The sequence below is a fragment of the Perca flavescens genome, chromosome 3, assembly GCF_004354835.1.
Source record: "Perca flavescens isolate YP-PL-M2 chromosome 3, PFLA_1.0, whole genome shotgun sequence".
Taxonomy (NCBI): Eukaryota; Metazoa; Chordata; class Actinopteri; order Perciformes; family Percidae; genus Perca; species Perca flavescens.
The window spans coordinates 25,715,020-25,737,203 of record NC_041333.1 but is presented as its reverse complement, the minus strand read 5'-3'; the positions used below and the strand labels follow the sequence as shown (position 1 = coordinate 25,737,203).

The window sequence follows — 22,184 nt, the reverse complement described above, 5'->3', positions numbered from 1 at the left end:
TTCAAACTTTTTGTCTCACCTTGCACATAGCTAATGATTTTACTGTCAGTCTCTTCTGTTACATCCCTCAATAGAACAGCGCTTCCTCCAGTCCAAACAATGTACCAACCAGTGCTGAAACAAGCAAAGGGAAGACATTATTCACATGAGACACTGTATGGCCAGGTTGAAGGTACAGTGCATGAGACATGAGGATGCAGCTGCTTAAATCAAGCAATGTAAACATTTTGGTTAAGTCTTGTGCTTTGGTTGGTCCTGAATGCTGTGTAATGAGAGGTTAGTGAGGCTGCAACCAGTGATAGTGGCACATTACGTCTGAAAAAAAGGGCTAAATCTAAGAAGGCTTAAGCCATTTAAATAAAGAGGAAATGCTATCCTTTAAAGTGTGGCTGGTGTTAAGCTTCACACCAATCTGATAAGTGCACTGTGCCCAAAGTAGCTTCGCATAAACTAAGCTCAAGCAGCAGGCAGGCATGATGTAAAATGCTCCTATGTCTTATGATTTTCTCAAGCTAGAGCCTATTTAAATTCAAATACAGTATTGAGTTCAAGTCAGTACAATATTATAGAACCCATTTTAAAGACAACCTGTCATCACTGGAGACATGCAACAGCAACCTTGCTAAAAACCCAATCAATAAAATCTCATTCACACTGTTCCTTATTGGCAACAGGCATAGATAAATTAGTATTGTTGAGATCTCACTGGGACCCAACCAACAACAACATTTTTTCCGCAAAATTGTAGCTGAGGTCAGAAAGAAAAGGTTAAGAGTGTCTCCAAAATGTCATATCTAATTTCATAAAATATGATGTAAACACTTTGTTGTACATCCAAGAAACAGGGATTTATTTTCTTGTGTAGAGTTATGTGTGAGGCCTTTGTGTCACTGAAATCCTAAAAACTCAAACTTCAAGAACTAGTAGTTTTAATGTGTCCCATCCTGAGCCTACAGTTGTTTTTATTTGGTGTGATCAAGTTTATGTACATTTTATTTCATAATTACGCAATCATGAATTACTAACACTTACATAAAAGTGATACAAAATTAACTAATAATAAAATAAAACTAGGCTGTGAAATGTGTGCTTAAATCCTAATCAAGACAATACAAAACTAATATACTCTGAAAAGTGGTATTCATTCTGCCAGCAGTGACTGAATCCAAAGATAGATAGATATCCCTTTATCAAAAAAAAATAAATCCCTGATGGTACGAAGGAAGAAGAAAAGACAAGGACTGAAACTTTTCCTCAGGCTCAGATTAGCACACACGGCACGTAGCCTGTAGAGATATAAACACTGAGACTTTTTTTTTTTTTTTACAGCCAACTTATGACAGGAAATGTTAACTCAAATTTATTTGCCCTAGGTAATATCTCAAGGTTAAGAGAAGCCAAGCATGATGTCTTCATTCTGTGAAAGGAGACCTGCTCCTTAAGGGCACCAACTTACATCTCCATCCAGCCTTCCAATGAAACCAACAGCTTGAACCCGTCAGTATTGGCCTCAGTTCTGCATGAAGGCACTGAGGTGGATTCAGTGTCAGCTGTAGAGCCCTGCTCGTACCTCTACCGGTTGAAGGTCAATGTGAACACGCAGGTGTTCTTTCACATGGTATCACCTTGACACAGGCACCCCTGATACCACTGGACCGTAATGTAATTGCGACATAGCCCGGTGTTTGGGAGACAGAGCGGAAGCAGGGGATGGTCTGTCAGGATGAACGGACAAGAGGCTGCACACACAGACTCTATTACTGCTAATTCAAGTGGAGAAAGAAATAGGGATGGGGACTACAGAGAGGGAAGAGGGGGAGATAGATGGAGATGGGGCAGAGGGAGAAATGTAGAGAACCCGCCTTAATAGTAACCTTATCTCAAGATGAACCTTTGCAAGTATGTAAGAGGTTAATTCAATGTCATGCCGGTGATGTACAGGGTCCATTCTACTGTCTCATTTGGGAGACAGAGCCGAGATGGTATCTCTCCCCACCTGGGATGGTTTATAGCTAATTGCAGATGCATGAAAAAGAAAGCTTATGAATTTCAACTTGAAAATGAAGTTCCATCCATGGTAATCCTCTGTTTCAAAAGTATCAGAATAACAAGTTTACGAAAATGAATATATATTTTTTTCCACAGCTTTTTCTAAGCTGTCTATAGATTGTGATGCATTAATCCAAATTACATTTACAGTACGGACATTGATTTCCCAAAGGTGTGAGACACAAGCAAGAAGGAGTGAGAGGAGATGAGAGCCTCATCTGTGCTCCTTTTCTTCCTGAGAGAATAGACTTTTGATGTGTTAAGATTTCTGCAACTGCTGCAGCCTCAAACACACATCTGGGCTTTATGTTTTATTGAAAGCGCTCGGTCAAATTGGTTTACCTACATAATGCAGGGTTGACTTCTCCGTGACACTTGAAGAGAGGTTGAATGAGCAGGACCATTGTATCCAAAGACCAAGAGACTAGAAGTTTGCACAGGCTTGAAATACCCAAGCCTGAGCTGTCACAAAGTTCCCATCCAAGGACCAAAGTCTTGACAGATTCGGTAAATGTTTTAAGTGAAACAAGCTTGTGTTGCCTTTGTAGTTATTTTGAGCAACATTTCCCCGAGAAAATCAATTCCACTCAACACCTAACATACTTTTAGAGCTGCTACAGTTGAAGCAAAGACATACATTACTTCCACAGAATGTATCCAATTGACATGCTCTCAAAACCTGCTATACTGTCTGTGAAAAATGCTATGCCTTCCTGCAAAAAGGAAGTATCTGAGAGAATTTAAATACTGACCAACATGATTGTTCCTATGTAGCTGTCATGATATACTGCACGGATTCTGCAGCTTTTCTAACAAGTACCCGTCCCATACACATCACTAGAGGATGAGTCATCAGTGAAATAGGGAAGCACAGCCTGTATTTGCTGTTTGCTGTTGTAACGCATGGAAATTGCAACAGGTGAGCACTGATAAATGCAGCACTAACATGCGGTCTTTGTGGAAGTACATAAGAGGACGCAATGGAAAAGCAGCTTGTGAGAACACTATGCAACGTATGTAGATGCAGCCAGCAATACAATACATAGCCAGAAGTTTAATCAACCAAAAATTAAAGCCCTACTCTAGCCAGATCCCAACCTGAATCGCTCAAAAATCATGTCTCACCAATCTCGGACTAGATGCCCAGCAAGAGATGTTTGTCTTTAATGCTGTACATCCACAGAAGTTGATGGATGGCAGAGTAAGGACAGAAGCCCATGCTCCATTCATCAAAACCTGACAACCCTCTTCGGGCCTGGTGGCACAGGTGACAAATGAGGACCGAAGACCCTGCTGGGGGATGAAAGAGTAGGAGCTGTGGAGGAAGTCCCAGCTTGGTCAAAAAGGACAGAGACCACTTATATTTGATCCATATGTGCTCCCCTGGCCGTTTATGCCCAGATTTCATTAAAATGCCTCTGAACTTTTTTGTCTCGAGCAATGAATTTCATGACGAATCACTCTTTGCACTTTAAGCTGGGTTCAATAAGGCCCCAAATTGGTACTTAAAAGTGTGCAGTGAGAATGAGACAGATGTGGCTGAAGGAGTCTGTGGAGATGTAAATCACATTTTGCATTTGGAACCGCGAGGAGGCAGACAGTGGAGAGAAGTGATTCTATTTGAAACCCCGAATCAATTGGAGGCTTCAATGCATATTGTTAGAAGTCTGTTGAAATGGGAGGAGAGTTTGCTGGTTGGAGGGGGAGAAAAGACGCATTAACTTGAACGTCTCAACCAAGAAGCAAGGATAATGCACATTGCTTTCAAGTCCTCTAAAAAATGACTGCTTTCTAAGCATCCTAATTCACCCATTATATGTGCAAATACTGAGCACCAGATTTGAACGGTAGTAGAAGCCACTTTAAAACTTTCACTCAAAAAATAATATACTATAGATATTTGTATATCCTCAGAAGACAGCTTACTCTATTGAATCAGCTGCTAAGCTTAGTAAAAAAAAAAGTCTAATCTTAACATTTACCAGCATCACAAAGCCTATAAATGCATTTTGGTAAAAAGGTGATCATTCAAGGGACTTTATGGCTTTCTTTACTGCCAGAGTGTATATTGTGAAACAGTAGCAGAGCAGTCGGGGTGTTACGCTCTGCGTAACCACGACAGTGCCTTAGTGCTTTAATCTGCAGAGTTCTTTCCGGCACATTACAGGTCGAAACAGGGTCAATGAGACCATGAAGACTTGATTGTATGATGTTCCATTCAGTTGTCCTTTATGTGGGGACAAGCTTAGAGAGAGAGAGAGACAGGCACCTTGTTGCTGTCGGAGAGCTACGTAGTTTAAATCATGTTGGATCATCAGTATTTGGCTTATCCTGGAAGACCAGAACAGAGCAGCAATAGGGTTACACAATTCATTATCACGTTGGGTTACATATCTTATTCAAGGGCACCTTGGCTGCGATTGATGAGGGAGCAAAGTCTGTTTATTTGTCTTCCTCACCATTATCATTACAGCTACTGTAAGGATTCTTCTCATCAGTCATGTTTCAGTCACATTTTCTATCTTCATCCTTGTACATTAAAACATTTAAACTGAAGGTTTCCATTGCTGAGGCATATATATATATATATATATATATATATATATATATATATATATATATATATATATATATATATATATATAATACTTAATGTTCTGTCTTGTTGCTTGGCAGTCTTCCCAAGAGCAGTATCTTGTAATAGCATCTCCATGATGCTTCTTGACAGTTAATTGCTTATCTGACTACTTTATTTTACAACTTCATAAGCTATCTGTTCATTTATTTAGTGGCTTTCATATTGATAGATATCTTAAAGCTGCATTAATCAATGTGTGGCATCATTTGGCCACTAGCGAGTAGGAAAACATCAAAACAAGCTAACAGGTACACAACCACCACATATTGTTAGCTTAGAATTTGTTACAGCTAATGCTTTAGAAAACAATGGGCCTAATTCACCAAACGTTCTTAAGAACAAATGTGTTCTTAAACACGACTTACGCAGTTTTCACGAAGATTCTGGCATTCACCAATGTTTTCTTATTTGGGATTTGTTCTTAGGTAAGAACAGAATCTACGCACCCTCAAGAGCACTCTTACGCACAATTTAGAACTGACACATTTGTGCAAAACAAGTAGCTATACCTTTTCGTCCGTTCTAATTTAAAATTTTACATTTCTCCCTATTTTGTAGCTAATTATATACTATTATTTTACATATAATTATACGTTTGTTTGTTTTAATAAATACAAACTACTGCTCATTTGTAAAGCACTTTGAATTGCCATTGTGTATGAATTGTGCTAGGCCTATATAAATAAACCTGCCTTGCTTCAATTCACATCAATTATGTCAACGGGGAACCCTGCCATCCAATAATAAGTGATTGATCTTGCTATTTATACGCCAAGAGTATTTTCTATGTTTTGAAGTAATTATTTTTTTGCCTCAGATTTCAGATCAAACCATTTCTATTCTACTTCATCGGTTCCGCGCCTTTCTCCAGATACAGCATTCACTGCATGAGTAACTGCATTCTATGCATCAGTTTTATTTTCTGCTTAGTATGTCTCGTTTTTCGTTAACTTCTTGCAGCAGTACCTCCACTTCAGAAATACTAAAGTATTTCTGTCTTTTGGAGTCAAGGCCTACACTGACACGGCCCTGCCATCTCATACTCTGTTATGGGAATTAACAGGGGCGTTTACCTATGCTAAATAGGATCAACGGCCACGAGCTTTCAATTTACGAAGACATTGGGATTAATCATTCTAAGAACACACCTGCAAACAATTCTGCTGTTTAAGAACATGTCATAAATCAGACATAGACTTTTCTTAGGGACTTTCTATTTAAAGGTTCCATGGCATGAAAATTTCACTTTATGAGGTTTTTTAACATTAATATGTGTTCCCCCAGCCTGCCTATGGTCCCACGGTGGCTAGAAATGGCGATAGGTGTAAACCGAGCCCTGGGTATCCTGCTCTGCCTTTGAGAAAATGAAATCTCAAATGGGCTGAATCTCCTCCTTATGAGGTCATAAGAAGCAAGGTTACCTCACCTTTCTCTGCTTTTCCCGCCCAGAGAATTTAGCCCACCCATGAGAGAGAGACATCATGGCTTTCAAACGAGTAAAGTGGCAGATGGTCAAGGCCACACCCCCACCCTCCACCTTGCCCCCCCTCTCCTCCTCAATAGCTACAGACACAGAAATGGCACATACTAAGGAAAGCTCATTGTGGGACTGGCTCTAGTGGCTGTAATTCTTCACCAAGGCTGAATTTCGGGAAAGAGACTTCAAATACAGTATTAGGGAACCACTAAGGCCTATATAAATATTCATTTACATATAATTTTTTGTCGCAGGTTGCAGACCTGACTTAGGTCTTATTTAAAAGGTATTTTGGGAAATGTGAGAAATGACCAATAAGGTCTATATAAAAGCATCCAAAGAGCACCATGTCATGGGACCTTTAAGAGAAAACTTAGGAAGATATTGCCTTCTTTCGTATTCAGTTGACACATCATTTGTTTTGTTTTTCCCCCTGATTACCTGAGGAATGTAAGTCCATTATTCACTTTACTTTTAGCTGTCTCAGTATTTAGTTTTGTTAGATACTCAACTATGTTCACCAGCTAATGCTAGTTGCTAACCTTGTCTGTCTGACACAGATAGTCAAAGAAACATTGTTAGCACCTTGTCACATTGTCACTATGCCGGCAATTACTGTACAGTAGGTTTATCTGACATATTTTTTTTGGAATTATTTTCTGGTTTTCAACAGGTGTTATGAGAACTGAGTTACACAAACAGTTAAAACCAAAATAATGCGATAAAAAAGGCTAATAATCTCTAAGGAGCTGCTGTCATATAATTCTCTTCTTATTTTTGCACGATGAGCGACCCTTTTACATTACACATTATTGTATTCATTAATGCAGGTTTAAATTTAAATGTGAGGGGTAAAACTTGACAATTTCTCCATTTACACGTCAAGAGAGAGGAACGCAGACTCTGTCTCACAAACATACAAGGACGTACGCTAGCATACACACTTTGTGTTGGCTTAATTATGAACTGACTTTGACTTTCACTTTGCAGCTTAAATCATCCATGACCCAAATGCAAAGGAATCCATAAAAGTCTTAAACTTCCCAGGATAATTATTATCACCAGTGGCTCTGTGTAGTTTAGAGGATTGTTTTTTTTACCCTCTGCATTTGTTTTATGAATACTGATTTGCAAATCTTGTTTGGTTTGATGTTTGCAATTGCACATGTTATTGATTTTTGCTGAGTGCTCAGGGTGGTAAATAATCACAGTGGATATATTGCCTTCGATGCAAGTTTAGCTTTGTTTACCAAGGAGGGGCTGTTTAATTGCACTTTGTGCTTAGTGCTCAAAGCAGCGCAGCTTCATATTGAAATCTATTGGATTTGAGAAATATGTTTAGTTTAATTGAATGTATTGCACTTGGCATTATTTGAAGAAGTTATTAAGAAACATCATTATTATCATTAACAATGCATTGCACTTAATTTACATTATACAACTAGATTCTCAGTAAACTGCAACCTAAGCCATTGTAGTCTACATACTTAATATTTTATTTGATTTAAGACTCTGTTTTGGAAACATTACAGTTTTGTTATTAGTGACTGTACACATTTTCAACTTGCAAAAATACACTGTCTGTGTGAAAAAACCACAAAAAGCCAATGGATGAGACTGTAAATTAGCTATAGACAATTTGGACTGTGGAGGGTGCCTGTGTATGTGTGTGCTGCAGTTCAGTTTCCTAAAACTCTAGTAGTTTTGCTTATTTACTTGCAGACCCTCTTATTTTTACTCTTGTTGTCTCGCGTCCTGACAAAAACATTGTGTGCTTTCTTGTTGCCTCTAATATGTACTTCCATTCAGTCTGAACACACTTTGCAGAGACAGTTTTGAAAGCAACAGTTTTGAAATCAAATTCTAAGAATATAAACATGTATTTGTACTAAAGGTAGAAACTGTAAAAGATTCAAGCAGCCAAAAACTTAAAAACAAGTTAGTAGTTAGATATGCAATTTTCTATCACACTCCACTCTCCAGCATCTGCAGCCTGTCAGTTGTTTTCAAAATGCTCAAGGCAAAGTATTCAAAGTAAAAACAAAAATCCATAAACCCTTGAAGTGTGAATTCGATAGAAGAGTACTTTTGTTGCAAGAAATTTTAAGTACATGTGCTTCCCTAGCTTAAGTGTGTGCGTAATAAGAGAGGCAGTACTCTACATTGTGTGCTGCAGGCACAAAAATGTTGGAAATGCAGGCCATACACCACAGTTGCCCCTTTGAGATCAGATAAAAGAGTAAGCTTTAGACCTTCATGCCCTCCAATTTAATGTCACTCACTCACACTGAGGCCAGTTTTTCTGTGGTAACACTGTGGAGAATTCTAGGTCTCCTACCCGTCGCTGCAGTACATCCTATCAGTCACTTCATAAAGCCACTTTTTTTGCTGTTTTTCTGCCTTGAGCGAGTGTTACGCATGGTTGAGTGTCCACAGGGAGCCTCAGTGAATATGCAGTCTTTGTGTGACAGGTCAGTTCCCATATAGAGGTTACTCCTACAACACTTAACCACTAAAGACATATCTGTATGTTAACACAGCAGACTTAAGAATATATACTGCATGTACATGTACTGTATGCACACATTCTGTATGCCAAGTGCCAGAAATAGCCACTCAGGTGAAGGTAAATGTTGGAAAACACGTGTGAATTGCACGTTGGATAGGTAATTGAAATCAGCAAGATAATCTAAATTAGAATCTCTCCTGACATTAATCTATTCAGTGAAATATGCAGATCAGAGAAGTTATCTTTTCTTACATCGACAGTTTGCAAATTTTTTGCATATTTTATACGTCTGAAATGCATCCAATAAGCTCAGTTTCTTTTCTTTTTTTGACCCAGTCAGCAATTAGACCACACTTCTACCTCCTTTGTTTGTAATGTGATCTGCTATGTCCGCATATCCCTGCCTTCATTACAGCGGCTGTCTCACAAAATACTTGCAATTGGAATGAGGTTCTTCTTAATGGCAGGAAAACTTATCCTGCAAGTGAGACAGAGGCTGTTTCTTCCCGTGGACCGAGATGACATATTGCAGGTCTGCAGCAATTAAGGGGAAGGAAAAAAGAAACCAATACCGAGTCATTTTCCCATGTAGGCTCCTCAGGAAACTGACAAAGTAAAGGCATCTTTAGGCCCAAATGCTGGTGTGTCACCTGGGTTTTATCGCCCTGTCTGGCTGTAATGGCTCGCGCTCCAGAGATCTCTCTGACAAAATCCTTTATGTTTTAGCCAAGAGCAGAGGTCTGGACTGGCAGCCATCAAAGTGTATCAAATCAATTAAGAGATCTTTCAACAGTTATCACAAAGTATTTTTGTAATGATTTGTTTCAAGATTATATCGAGTAGAAGCCTCATTATAAAATGATAAAATGTATTTGAGAGGTTTGCAGAAGACATATAATATAAGACTTTCAGCAACTGGAGCCTGAGAGGAGCATAAAATGTGCTGGACTCCACATTTTTAAAGGTTTTGGGGGGAAATAGGCACTGTAGCCTCTCCAAGACCTGTCAAATCAGATATCAGAAAAATAATCTCGTACTGTGGCTTCAAAATCTATCAGTATGGATTCAACCACATCCTTTCTGCACAATATGTTTTTCCGGCTACTCAGTCAAGGGATAGCAAATGTGTGCTTTGCCAAGTGACCACACGACTTTATCAAATCAAGATAAAATGCCTCTGCAACTTTTTCACCAGTCACCAGCGATGGCACTCTGTTGTTGTGACTATGGAGGAAGCATCATGTAATAGAAAATGCAGAGGTCAAAATCCCCTGATCGAATGTGAAGTAGTGCCTGAAGAAGCCCTGAGTGAACAAGACAGTGCTCTTCAGGCCTGCTAACGGCAGATTGGGGCAGATGCCTCGTCATTTGTCTCTCTTCTGATCGGAGCTGTCAGTAGAGATTCATCTCGTGAGCAATACGTTTGTCCGCTCATGCAGTTTCTGTCACAAGTACATCTTCTGTCTCAAAACTTTGACTAAATAATGACAGATAGATAGATAAATTGTTTTTTTGTTATTTGTTTGTTTTTATATTTATTACATGTGTAGGTAGGTGTGTATGCATGTGCGTTTATGGATATGCATTTATGTATTGTTGTGGGTGATTTGGACCTTGAGTCTGTAATAAAAAAAAAGTTTGATGATAGATAGATAGATAGATAGATAGATAGATAGACCTGAGGAAGGAGTCAGCATGCTGTTCACACCGCTGCTTGTCAGAAGATGCCGTGAGAGAACTGTTAACCACGTCTTTATCCAAACGAGGCAGGTTGTCCAAGCTATGCAGTAGCAGTGATCCAACAAGGACATCCATGTTTTTCTTAATGCCTCCCCTCTAACTAAGATTACTTAAGCCCCCTGTTTTATGGGTAGCAGAGCCCTTCAATTTCCCCAAGCCCCTGTTATTATGCAGACTAGGAGTATGAACCATGTGATTGTGTTCTACGGCAGAAGGTATATTACCTTTTTAAGGTGTCAAGGAGAGTACCTCGGGGAGCAACTTATAATTGCAGCCAGCACAGGATTCAATTGTTAAAGCATGTTAGAGGGATTTCTTATTGTTTGCCCGAGTGCACTGTTCAGACTGCCAGTGTGCAGCTGTGGAGTCAAACATGTAGGTAATATTATATATGATTAGAGGTCAGCTCTAATGCAGAGGCAATCATTGCAGTGTAATAAAACACTATTACAGTAATTGCCCCAGCAGTAGCCAATATATTTAGGCAGAATTTAAGCTGCACTTTAGAGAAATCCATGGTAAAGATTACAAGTGAAAGGTTATTAGTCTTACAGTCATTACAATGAAATGCCTTAGAGAGGTTTTTTTAGCCACACTAGTGGCATGGCTGTATGGTTGGCAATGTCGGTCTGTTGGGTAGTCGGTCAACCATTGTGGTCCAGACTGAAATATGTCGGAAAAACTATGGGATGGATTCCCATTAAATTTTGTTCAGACATTCATGGTCACCAGAGGATGAATCTACTGTAGTACTAGTAGTTATACTAGTGCTACCATGAGGTTGATGTGTGTGGTTCAGAGTGAAACGTCTTGACAGCTATTGGATTGCCAAGAAATTTTCTACGGATATTCAAGAGGATACATTGTAATGACTATCTTAATCTCCTGACTTTTCATCATTCTAAATTTCAAATTGCCCAGTTCTTAGGTTTATGACGAGATACTTGCAAAACTAATGAAATCCAATCAACCATAGCTGTCATTTTTCTTTAGTGCCAATAAGTAAATGTTTGCATGCTAATAGGGCTGAACCTGTGAAACATCATACCTGCTAAACATTAGTATGTTAGCATTGTCACTAGCGATCCTAATTTACTGTGTTTTGTCTAACTCAGCTTCTTCTAGTAAATTGCAAAGCTCTCTTTTATGGCATCCAGGCACTACAGTGTGTATTTCACTACAAATGCAAGTACAAATTTGAGTGTTGAGTGAATTGGAGTTCTGAAATACAGGCTGGCAAGATACACAGATTATCTAAGCCTTATCAGTTTTCCTAATTAGCAATGAGCATTGTGCAAAACATTCAGGTAGCAGCTTTTCATTTTTAGCCGGCACTGACCAAGTTTTTATTTTAAGCAAGTTTTTATGTATACTGAGTGTCTTTGGCAAATGAAAACAAAATATTTTGGGAGAAATTCTCTCTCGTCTCATTTTCATTTTGTAGCTTGAGTGTGCACTGGGCAGCTGTATCATTTAGATAGATATTATTATCAAATCGGACTCTGTAATGACAGAACCCCATTATTAAAGGACTTTGACTAATTGTCACTGTCAGCATGTTAGCATGCTGATGTAAGCATAAAGCTCAAAGCATCACTGTGCCTACAGTAAGTACAGTCTCACAGAGCTGCTACCATGGCTGTAGACTCTTCTTGTTTCAGCAAATAGGACAACTTATTTGAAAATGAAATATGACATATCCACAATATCCTACTCAAGTGTAAGCTCAAGTGTTATAGTCAAGAGTGTGAATAAGGAGTGATTAATTCATAATGGCTGCCTTCTTTTATATGAATCATTAACAACATTTGTCTTTAAGTGACCCGCAGACATACAGTTACAATCCTTATGATGCTCACTAAAGCGCTGAGGTCAGCAGAGGTGTTGTGAACAATAATCACATAAATAGATTTTGATGTTTTGAAAACCAGGTGAGATAAAGTGATGAATATTTGAAGCAGCACAGGCTTGTTGTCTTTCTACAGCGACCACCACAGTTGTCATTCATCACAGGAACTGCGACTAAACTTCAAGCCTGGAGCATGTCATCACTTCCAAAGTTTCCCATAGTGTCTGGTGGCCGCTCCTAACACCCTGCAGCTGTAATGCCTCGAACCAAACACGAGAGGTAAAACTGCCAAGTGGAAACAATAGCAGTTACCTGCACTGCCAGCCCCTCGACTATCTTCCTGGGGTCAATTGAATTCCAGCAGAAGTTGAAAATGACCCTGGCTGGTTGAGCGACAGCTGTGAAGATGAAAGGCATATACTGAAAGGCTGCGGTTGCTTCTTCACTTAAGGAAGTGAGTGCGTTATTTGTGTAATGGTCCTCGAAACATCAACACCAGCCTGTCAAATCGGCCACTCCAAGGTTAAAGGTACTATAGGGATGCAGTGAAGTACACAGCAACCATGAACCAACAGAATTGATTTACAACATTCAGGGAGGTGGTCTAAATGTTTTTTTGTGATTATATATATAAAGAGTAGCTCTTGTTAGTCCTGTAAACAATATTTCAGAGTAGTGTTGCATTCCAACAGGACACACCATTGAGCAATTATCTATTTATACCCCAGAAACCAACTGAGATTCTGGCTGTTTCACCCAGCAGCACCTTCAGGCTGCTGATGTTATTCCTGTACAGCTCTGCAGCTCTGGCTGAGGCTGGAAATTCTTCACAGTGATCAGTGTATTCCAGAAATGGTGTGGGCAGTGGTGTGTGTGTGTGTGTGTGTGTGTGTGTGTGTGTGTGTGTGTGTGTGTGTGTGTGTGTGTGTGTGTGTGTGTGTGTGTGTGTGTGTTTGTGTGTGTGTGTGTGTGTGCAGAGGGAAGAGAGGTAATATTATAGGGGGATTGCCTGTAAAGCCACAACCTTCTCTTGTCCTCCGTCTCTGTCAAAAGTTCTCCCTGAGGGGGATCAGCAGGTTGCATTAAGGGGAGGGTGTTTAAAAGTATTTCCCAAACTCCTGGAGGATCAGAGTTGCTCTTAACTCCTGCTACAATGCAAAAAAAGGAAATTTGAACAAGTAATTTAATTCTTAAATAGTTAGAAAATGAAAGTGTCAGTGGGGTTAAAAAAATGCTAGTTCATTTTAGCTGTCATTTGTTGGCATGGCCAAATTTCAGGGCTGTAGCTATTAGTGAGGACACTGCGAATATATCCTTTGTATTCTTTGTATACATTTGGTGGTTGTAATCAATGGGTATTACATCCTTCAATTTTAAATGAACACATGAGGGGTTTATTATAGGCTGATTTCTCAATATTTAGAAAAAATAATTAGCTACAATGCCATTTGAAGTTCAATCAGAAAGATATAAATAAAATATCAGTATTTGTGCACCACAATCTTATTCCTGTTGTTGTAGAAAAGGCTATGAAACCGCATTTAGACCATTATAGAACTAAAGTAAAATAATAATAATCAAAACATTAAACTAAGTACATAGAATATGACACATCTTAATAACAAAAACATTTTGAAGACTACATTATTGCATTTACACATAAACATTCTGTGTGGTTCTAATGTAGTAGTCGGCATGTGGCCATAGCTGGGAAGGTTTAATAGCTCTGGCTCTAAGCCAGGACATGGAGGTTTTGGACATGGAGAGCCACATGAATCATTGCCACTATAATATTACTGGTCACAGGGTTGAAACCCTGCAACAAGGCCTAATATTGTCAAAAATATGGCAGCCAGTGGAGCAATTCATTGACATATTGTGTGTTATCAGTGGAACAACCTCTGCGTTGACTGGTGGATGTGGAGTTTGTTGGAATTCACACTGGACTTTGTTGAGATTAGGATTTGAGACCTTACCACAAGAAATATATAAGCCACAGTATATTGGCCAATTTTCTGTAGGTCATTTCCTCATTTATTCAACAGAATCAATAAAATGATCTTTTAAAGCCACAGTGACTGGGCTTTTCATATTTTCGTACAGTGTTGTTGTAGTTGCCGGCAGATTCAGAGCAGAGTCACCACGTTTTTCTTGACGCAAACGGTAAGATGACGTCTAACAGTGGTAAGGATAAAGTAAATAAATAGTTCTTTTGAGGTAACCTGTGATATGCTTTTCTACTACGCCATCTGTCCCAGCTACCGTGTGTCGCCATGGTAACCAATGATCGGGCTGAGCTCAGCACAGCACAGTTTTGGTCTTGAGCAAAAACCATAAACAGGAGGACAAACAAAGACTTCTCTCCTGTGAGCTGTGATTAGAAAACGCAGCGCTGTATTGAATTTTTTTTTAATGCAAATTAGCTTGCCTGTGTGAAGTCTCTGTCGCATCCATCATCCACATCTTGTGCTATTTCATTGTGTCATCGCACACACTCTGCAATTAAATTTGTATACCTCAGAGAATGTATGAAGGCGTCGAGAGATTATCGCTGTAAAATCTTTCAAATAAATCACCTTGGAGATAATTACATCACATCATCGCTATTAGGCCTCTGACATTTCCTTTATTCTTTAATGTGAGTGTAATGACAGGTTCAACATGCTTCTACCAAGCTGATAATCGACTAAATGGATAATTATGATTTAACTGGATGGCTGTGAGTTCTGGGGTCTCGAAGGTGACCTGCACGCTTGATGATTGTTCTTGTTTAAGGACATCCTGTGCTCTGCGGCTTGGCCTTCATTGAGCTGTCAGGAGCTGTGGGGGATGCAGTGCTGTCAGCCAGCCTGCCCACCTCCACGATCCATGGAATCGATCACTTTGCCGCCTCCTAGAGAAACCCAACCACCACAGCTCCTCCAATTACTGCTGATGGGCCACATCTTTCTATCAGAATAGGCGTCAGAGGTATACGGCGCCTTTCAGGGCCAGAAAGAGAGAGAAAGGATGGAGTGGTGCGCTTGCATTGGAAAAGAGAGAGGCAGAGAGAGAAAGAAAGAGTAAGAATGTGGTGACAAGCGTGTGCGGCTGGTGAAACCTCCCATATTGAACTTTGCCAAGACGGATGCTGAACTTAGACCCGCATGTGCATTATTAATATTGACCACTTACACGAGAATAAAGAAGCATTTACTCACCAACTGACATGCCTGAATTAATCATAGAGCCATACTCAAAGGCATTATGAATTCTCTTTCATGAGAAACCTGGCAATTTTCACTTAAATGACAGATGTGTTCAGAATGAAAAAGGCCACAAGGTCTGCCATTATCTCTGGCAGTATTTGACACACCATCAAAGATTCAGCAGAGGACAGGCTTTGTTGTTTTTTCACAGCAGGGTATTTTCCACTCGACAATAATATTATTCAATGGTGATCACACATACGTTGGTGGTATTATTGTATATCAGGGGAATTTCTGCAATGGAGTGCAGCGAAGGTCTCTCCAAGGCTACAAAGATACACATAAAAGTATAGTGAATTCTGCAGAAGTAAGCATGTGCTTCTCCCTTGCCATAGTGCAGTTGTTTTTTTGGTTGCTTTTCTTGCTATGGGCAAGTGTGAGTGTGTGTGTGTGTGTGTGTGTGTGTGTGTGTGTGTGTGTGTGTGTGTGTGTGTGTGCGTGCGTGCGTGCGTGCGTGCGTGCGTGCGTGCGTGTGTGTGTGTACGTTTTATTCTGATGTCCTGCACATGGCTCCCGGTGAGTGGTGGAAGCAGAATTAGAAAGGCTTGTCCCTGCAGGGCTCTCACAGCTGCTCCTGCAGACTCTGTGTTGGATTAGAAAATATATTAAAAATCATGCCGCAGTCAATACATATAGAAACATAAATCACAATTGAAACTGCATAAAGGAAGAGAAGTGTCATGTTATTACACTTTTTTATTTTATTTTGTGATTCTTCCTGCAAGACATCCTTTGCAAGAGGGAGCATTGATTCATGATACATTTGTGTGTATACACAGCACACCGGTCCATCTCTATTCTGATGGGTTACATTAATCCAATCCAATCCTCCATTAATGTTTTGTCCTCCATCCGTCACTGTCAGATGCACAGACTGACCGTGGTCGTATTGGTCAGCCCACGTTAGAGCCACAGCTTTCCGCACAGTATGAGCTTGTCTGAAAGAGTGTGAATGTCTGCGGGCTCCCACGCACATACACTGTGTGTGTGTGTGTGTGTGTGTGTTTGGTGTCTGGTCATAGAGCAGAACATGAGCCGCCTTCTGCAGCCCGGTCTCATGGCAGTTCGTGATATAGTCGCGTTATTGAATCTATTGAGTCGTGGACCGGACACGATAATGTCTTTTTTTTGTGTGGTGATTATGAATTTTAAACCAATGTATTTCAATGGGCAGCATATTTCGTGCTCACAGAACAATGACGGTAGCGAGTAGTATTGATAAGGCGAAAGTCCGCGCAGGGAGGTTGGTGGATGGGTCAAAAAACACAGGACTTTCACCCCGGAGACTGGGGATCGCGTCCCGCGTGTTGCAGTCCGTCCTGTTGTTGTGGCCGGCGTGTGGCGCGTGTGTGCGTCCCCCAGAGCAGGTTCGGAAATTGTGACCTGTGCACGTTCAAAATTTGTGACGTGTACACGAAATAAACGTCAAAATCGTGACCTGTAGACGAATCAATAGATCAAAATAACATGACTATTTCACGACCTGGCGTGAGAACGGGTTGGCAGTCCACATACTCTTAAGTCCGGGATTTGTGCTGTGAGTCCATCAAGTCCTGAAGGAGTTTCTGAGTGCATTGCAGATGTTAATATCACATGACATGCAGAACCCTTCTGCTGGGTAAAAATCTCTAACTACCTATATTTATAATACTGTATCGGAACATGAAAAAAAATGTGTTAGTTGCAAGTATCTTAATATATAAATGGTTTATATAAGCAAGACAATTCTTTCCTTTTAGGGTCTGAATTTGGTCCGTCGATAGAGATTTCAGTTTTAAGCAGCCATTGTCTTTGTAAACAGAGGGGGGTCAACCCCAGTTGTAGCTCATGAATAATGATGTTAATATTTATAAATAAGCCCCAAACAGTCCTAGGCAGATAGGCAGGTGTGGAGGTTTTAGAGTAACTTTTAAGTGACTGAATAGCCATCCTCATTTTAAAATGACATCAGCTTATCTTGAAACTATCACTATCTTTTGCTTTCACTATATTACACCTCCTATCAGACAGCAGCCAATTTATATTCAGTGTTGTAACCATAGCTACGCATGGCACAAAAGACTCAACTTCAGATCCTTGGCTCCCTTTGGCCACTCCACAGGCTAAGATCACAATTATTGCTGTTTGAGCTTTTTCCATCAGAGTCCCTTGGCGCTGAAATGACCTGCTGAGCAACTGCTGAGAGTTTCTTTAAATTATAATCTGGTCTGTTTACATTATATTCTGTGTTGTTTGAATAATGTCATGCTCACTTTTGTTTCTGATTTGTTTTACATTGATTTTCATTCACATTTTTATTGATATTACACATGATATGATGATTTTCTTTTCATTAAACCTGACATTGCTACAGTTATGGGCTTTGAGCCTCTAGGGGTGGTGCAGTGATGTATTGTTCCCTGCCATGCAGGGGGTGTATCTTTGAACAGGTCTTTCAATCTCCATCATGTCAAAACAGAATATAACATGGTGTTTTGGAAGCAGAGTGTATGTCTCTGCGTGTGATGGTGTAGGGGCCGGAAAACCAATGTGGACTTGAAACCAGGCCCTGGGTCAAAAGAGGTTCCATAAGGGTGAGCTGTAGCCTGACAAGCCAGACCCACATCGAGATGTTGGGTCTGGGAACTCACCATTGACATGGCTCAAGCCGAGGGGCGGGATAAACGGTTGTCTTTCAAATTCCCTCTGCACGCAATAGGATAGCGCTACTACAACTTTTGCCGTATCCAGTCGGCAAAACTCTGAACACATCTTCCTTTTTTAAGAATAATTTCTGTGCCGTTCTTTGTTCTTTTCTCAAAGAAAAGCTTAACTGTACGTACACACCGCCGCCGACTTGGGCGTCTAAAGATAGCGGAAGTCATTAATTTTCAATGGAAGCTGGCTTCTCTCAGCTGCAAGGAGCGTCAAAACTGTCGGCGTCGCGTTTTGGGTGTTTTGAGCGTCAATCAGAAAGTTGAACTTTGGTCAACTTTATGGTAATGAGCTATGACGCGGTTCAGCGGCAAGCAGCGGCAAACGGCAGCAACCAATCGGAATATAGACGTCCTTCTCGCTGGCTGATTCTGGAGAAACATACGATGTAAACTTTTGTTCCTACCAAGACATTAGTTCCATGAAAATGGAGGGAAATCTCATAATCGCCGTTGCTGGGTTCCCCTATCATTTATGATGTGACGTTGCTTGCGTATAGGGACCAGTTAACGTGCCGTCACATGGTCTCTAAACAGTCCGCTCACAGTGAAGTCCTGCACGGGTCAACAGCTGGCGCTGCTCGCTCTACCTGCATTCTGCTGCGGTTCAGCTGCTAACTGCTAACAGACACCGCTGTGACCAACAAACAATACAAATGATGTCCTTATATATGTAATTTATAAAAGGTTTCTAGTGTCAGTGTATTGGCCGTGCAGTGGCTGCTTGTGCTTTTTCTTCAATCGTGTGTTGCACATGATCGAAGAATGCTCCCACGTCAGAGCGGCCAAAGCGTCAAACAGCTTCCTCTGACTTTTTGACAAGCGTCCTCGACAGGGCGTCCAGAGCTTCTTTGCAGCTCAAGTCGGCGGCGGTGTGTACATACAGTAACTCCAAGTCTTCCAGAAGACCGCTGTTTCCAGCAGCAGCAGCCATAAGCCCGCCCACTGACTCTATACACGATGTGATTGGCCTGACCAGAGTTTGGTTGTCCAGCTCGCAAGTCAACGGAGAGTGCCTAGACCCCCCTGGCTGCCAAATAAATTTGCTGTCGCTAGGGTGCATCTAAATTTCTAGGCTAGGTGAGCTGTTGACCTTTCTGGACACAGCCAATTGTTCTTGACCATTTTTTGCACTGATGGGACAAAGAACTTCGCTCAGCAAAGTATCAGCATGCAGATGCAGCTAAGAGGTTTGTTAAAAAAAAAATCAGTTAGAGTCTTGGAAACGTAGCGATCAACTGCTAATAGCATTATCATTGTAGCTAAGGTGGTGCCATTTGGTACAGCATCCCCAGGAAGTAATGGTGGTCAATACCATGCTGACCAATGCGGATCATTTTGCGCACAACCCTTGTTTTTCCACTTTAATGTGGACACGCCTTTACATTGTTCCAAAATAATATATTACTGTATATATAAATGTAGTGTATGTTGTAAGAGTTTTCTTTTTCTTTAAGTACATTTAATACATTTTACATGTAGGACTTCACATGCCAGTGCCATGCTTTTGTTTTCTTACTTCCTCTTATTATGAACATGTGTTTTCTTTACAGAGAATTCTGACAGTAGGTTTTTAGTCTTTCAGCAACAGTTGCAGTGAAATGCATGATCACAAATCGCAATGACATACTAGCCTGAAGATGTTGTTTGTATGGGAAGCTATAATCCTGGTAGGTTTTTTGTCACTTAGCTCTGCATCCATGTTTCTACCTTGGTGCTTTTGTTGTTGTACTTTGTAGTGATTATTCAACACAGTATTGAGCTTTGATAGATGCTTTAATGCCTCGCTTCACCACACCAAAACTCACAGAACACCCCAAACGATGCCGTGTTATGTTGTGAATACAGGATGTAAAGTGAACTGCCTCAGTATTTGAACACAGAGCAGTAGACTCTGTCACTATTATTCTGACCCAGGCACGGCGTTATGGGTGGGCCTGACGGGCCTAGGCCCACCCACTTCTCAACAGGCCCACCCAAAACATTTCCTCAAAAAACCTTAATTAATTAATATATTATAATTTGGTGAAGAATTATAAAAAATCGGAAAATAATCTCATAATTTGTGCTAAAATTGTCTAAATGTTAGTTTTCAAAAACAATTTTAAAAAACTGGTCATGTCTATTTTTATGTTTCTGCACAAGTTCAGCAGACAGTGAGGTTCGGATCGGATGTAGCTTGTAGGTATGCTAGGCAAGCTCCCAGTGATCTGAGAGTGTGAAAATCATTTCCAGTAAAGGACAAGGTTGCAACAGTCGTTGTTTAGGTACCTTAAACGTGCACGAACGGTCTCAGAGTCATCGCTGCAACCAGGAGATGAAGGAGAGCTGAGATCCACAACGCCTAGCACATCTTTGTCTCGGGACACCGCAGGATGCTAACGCGGCTAGCGCGGCCAGCGCGGCTAGCGCTTGTGGATGATATAGCCCCTATGGATATAACCCTGTGGATCGGTCTTCCGTGGATGAGCCCGCAACTCAACCAGTGCTAAAGTATCCGGTCACTTCTTCTGCTGAGTTTAATTGTGTAGGACCGCCAGAGGATAACAGTAAGGTATGTGGCTAATCTGCCTACTGTATTATCTCGTTATATGAGATATATGGATTAAAATAATCAATTCATAACCCGCTACAGAAGCTGCAGGCGCAGTTCTATTTCTATAACAGCTTGTTACTGTTGTCAAGTTGTTGTTCCCTCATGGTTTTCTCTTGTTATGGCCAATAATGCTTTAGGGCTGTTAATGCGATTTATTTATTTTTGTCAAACATGTTTTTAACATGAATCATCACACTAAAGTAAGGAAATAACTTGAGTCTTGTTTTACATGACAGTTGACGTTGTCAATGAACACGTTCTGTGGCCGAGTATTGATTGAAACTGTCGATCAGTGTTGTTGATCTGTATATTGTTGAAAACTTAAAACAGTTGAAAAGAATTGTGAAATATTTGGCCTCATGTTATACGAGCAGAACTAAACTATGTTTTGGGGAAATATTAGATTCCTGAACACTTTTACAGTCTATAGGCCTTAGGTTAGATGGATGATGGTGATAGGAGAGATGCTCTATAGCGCAGCCAGGTATGGTGGTAATGGAGAGTCCAAAGCGCTCTTCTTTTGGTCAGAACCAAGGAGAGCGATCGCGGATAGGTCCGTCTTTTGCACCAAAACCTTTTACAATGCAACAACATATAGCATGTTCATTATAGCATCAAGCTATTACAATCTTTATTATGTAAGCACATATAATATAACAGTATATTAGCCAGTCATTTTTATTAGGTTAAACAGGGATTTGATAACGTTTTTAATTTAAGGCCCACCCACAATTGGTCTGGCCCATCCAAAACTGGAATCCTGGCGCCGTGCCTGTTCTGACCAACTGTTTCTTTATGGTCTCAGATTTTATCCATCCCCACCAATGCAATACCAAGGGTTTGGCCAGCAGATGTTGCCATTTTTGACTGTATCAAATGCTTCGAAACATTGAACCATCTTCAACACAATTGCTTCATAGTGATTTGGTGCTTCAGAAAGCTTAATTCCTCCATCCCCAGTAATGTGGCTCCACAGAGTATGTTTTAAATCCTGTGGCTCAGGTCTAGAATCCACGAGTCAGCTGGATCTAGAGAAGGGGTATTCCCCATGGTTTTGAGATAATTACTTTCTTTCTTTATGACAACCCTATTGAATGTAGATCAGGCCAATAAAAAACCTGCGAAACTGCTTGCCCTCTGCATCGCATCTTGTCAATAGACGAGTAATGTGTCTCGTTTCTCCTTGCGTTGCATCAGCTGGTCCCCCTCTGTAACCACAGCGGCTGCCCACAGGCGAGGACAACCAACACTGTTGCAGATGAGGCCGACAGAGGAAGTCTCATCAATAATGGAGAGCGGTAGCTGGGGGAGAGGAATTGTGGTGGAGTGAGTGAGAAGTGCAGCTGGCGTGTTGTCTTATTTCTTCCAAATGGACATTTTGAAAT

General features: G+C 40.6%; 1 protein-coding gene and 1 long non-coding RNA gene across 8 annotated transcripts in view; one reads left to right on the top strand and one right to left on the bottom strand.

Moving 5' to 3' along the window:
* b3gat1a (beta-1,3-glucuronyltransferase 1 (glucuronosyltransferase P) a) overlaps positions 1–22,184 on the top strand; it is a 71,024-nt gene that overhangs the window by 7,857 nt on the left and 40,983 nt on the right. For 5 of the 7 annotated variants that reach the window (XM_028572913.1, XM_028572917.1, XM_028572916.1 and 2 more), the window contains exon 1: positions 20,716–20,757. The exons of 1 other annotated variant lie outside the window; for it this stretch is intronic. The gene's annotated coding sequence lies outside the window, so the exon portion shown is untranslated. Of the gene's footprint in view, positions 1–20,715; positions 20,758–22,043; positions 22,126–22,184 lie in introns of those variants that run through there. One more of the 7 variants, XM_028572910.1, reaches the window with a different exon arrangement.
* Positions 46–20,501, bottom strand: LOC114552250 (uncharacterized). Its single transcript, XR_003692152.1, has 3 exons — positions 20,475–20,501; positions 15,995–16,093; positions 46–114 (listed from the first exon to the last, which is right to left on the bottom strand). It is a non-coding gene; the product is annotated as an uncharacterized LOC114552250 (long non-coding RNA).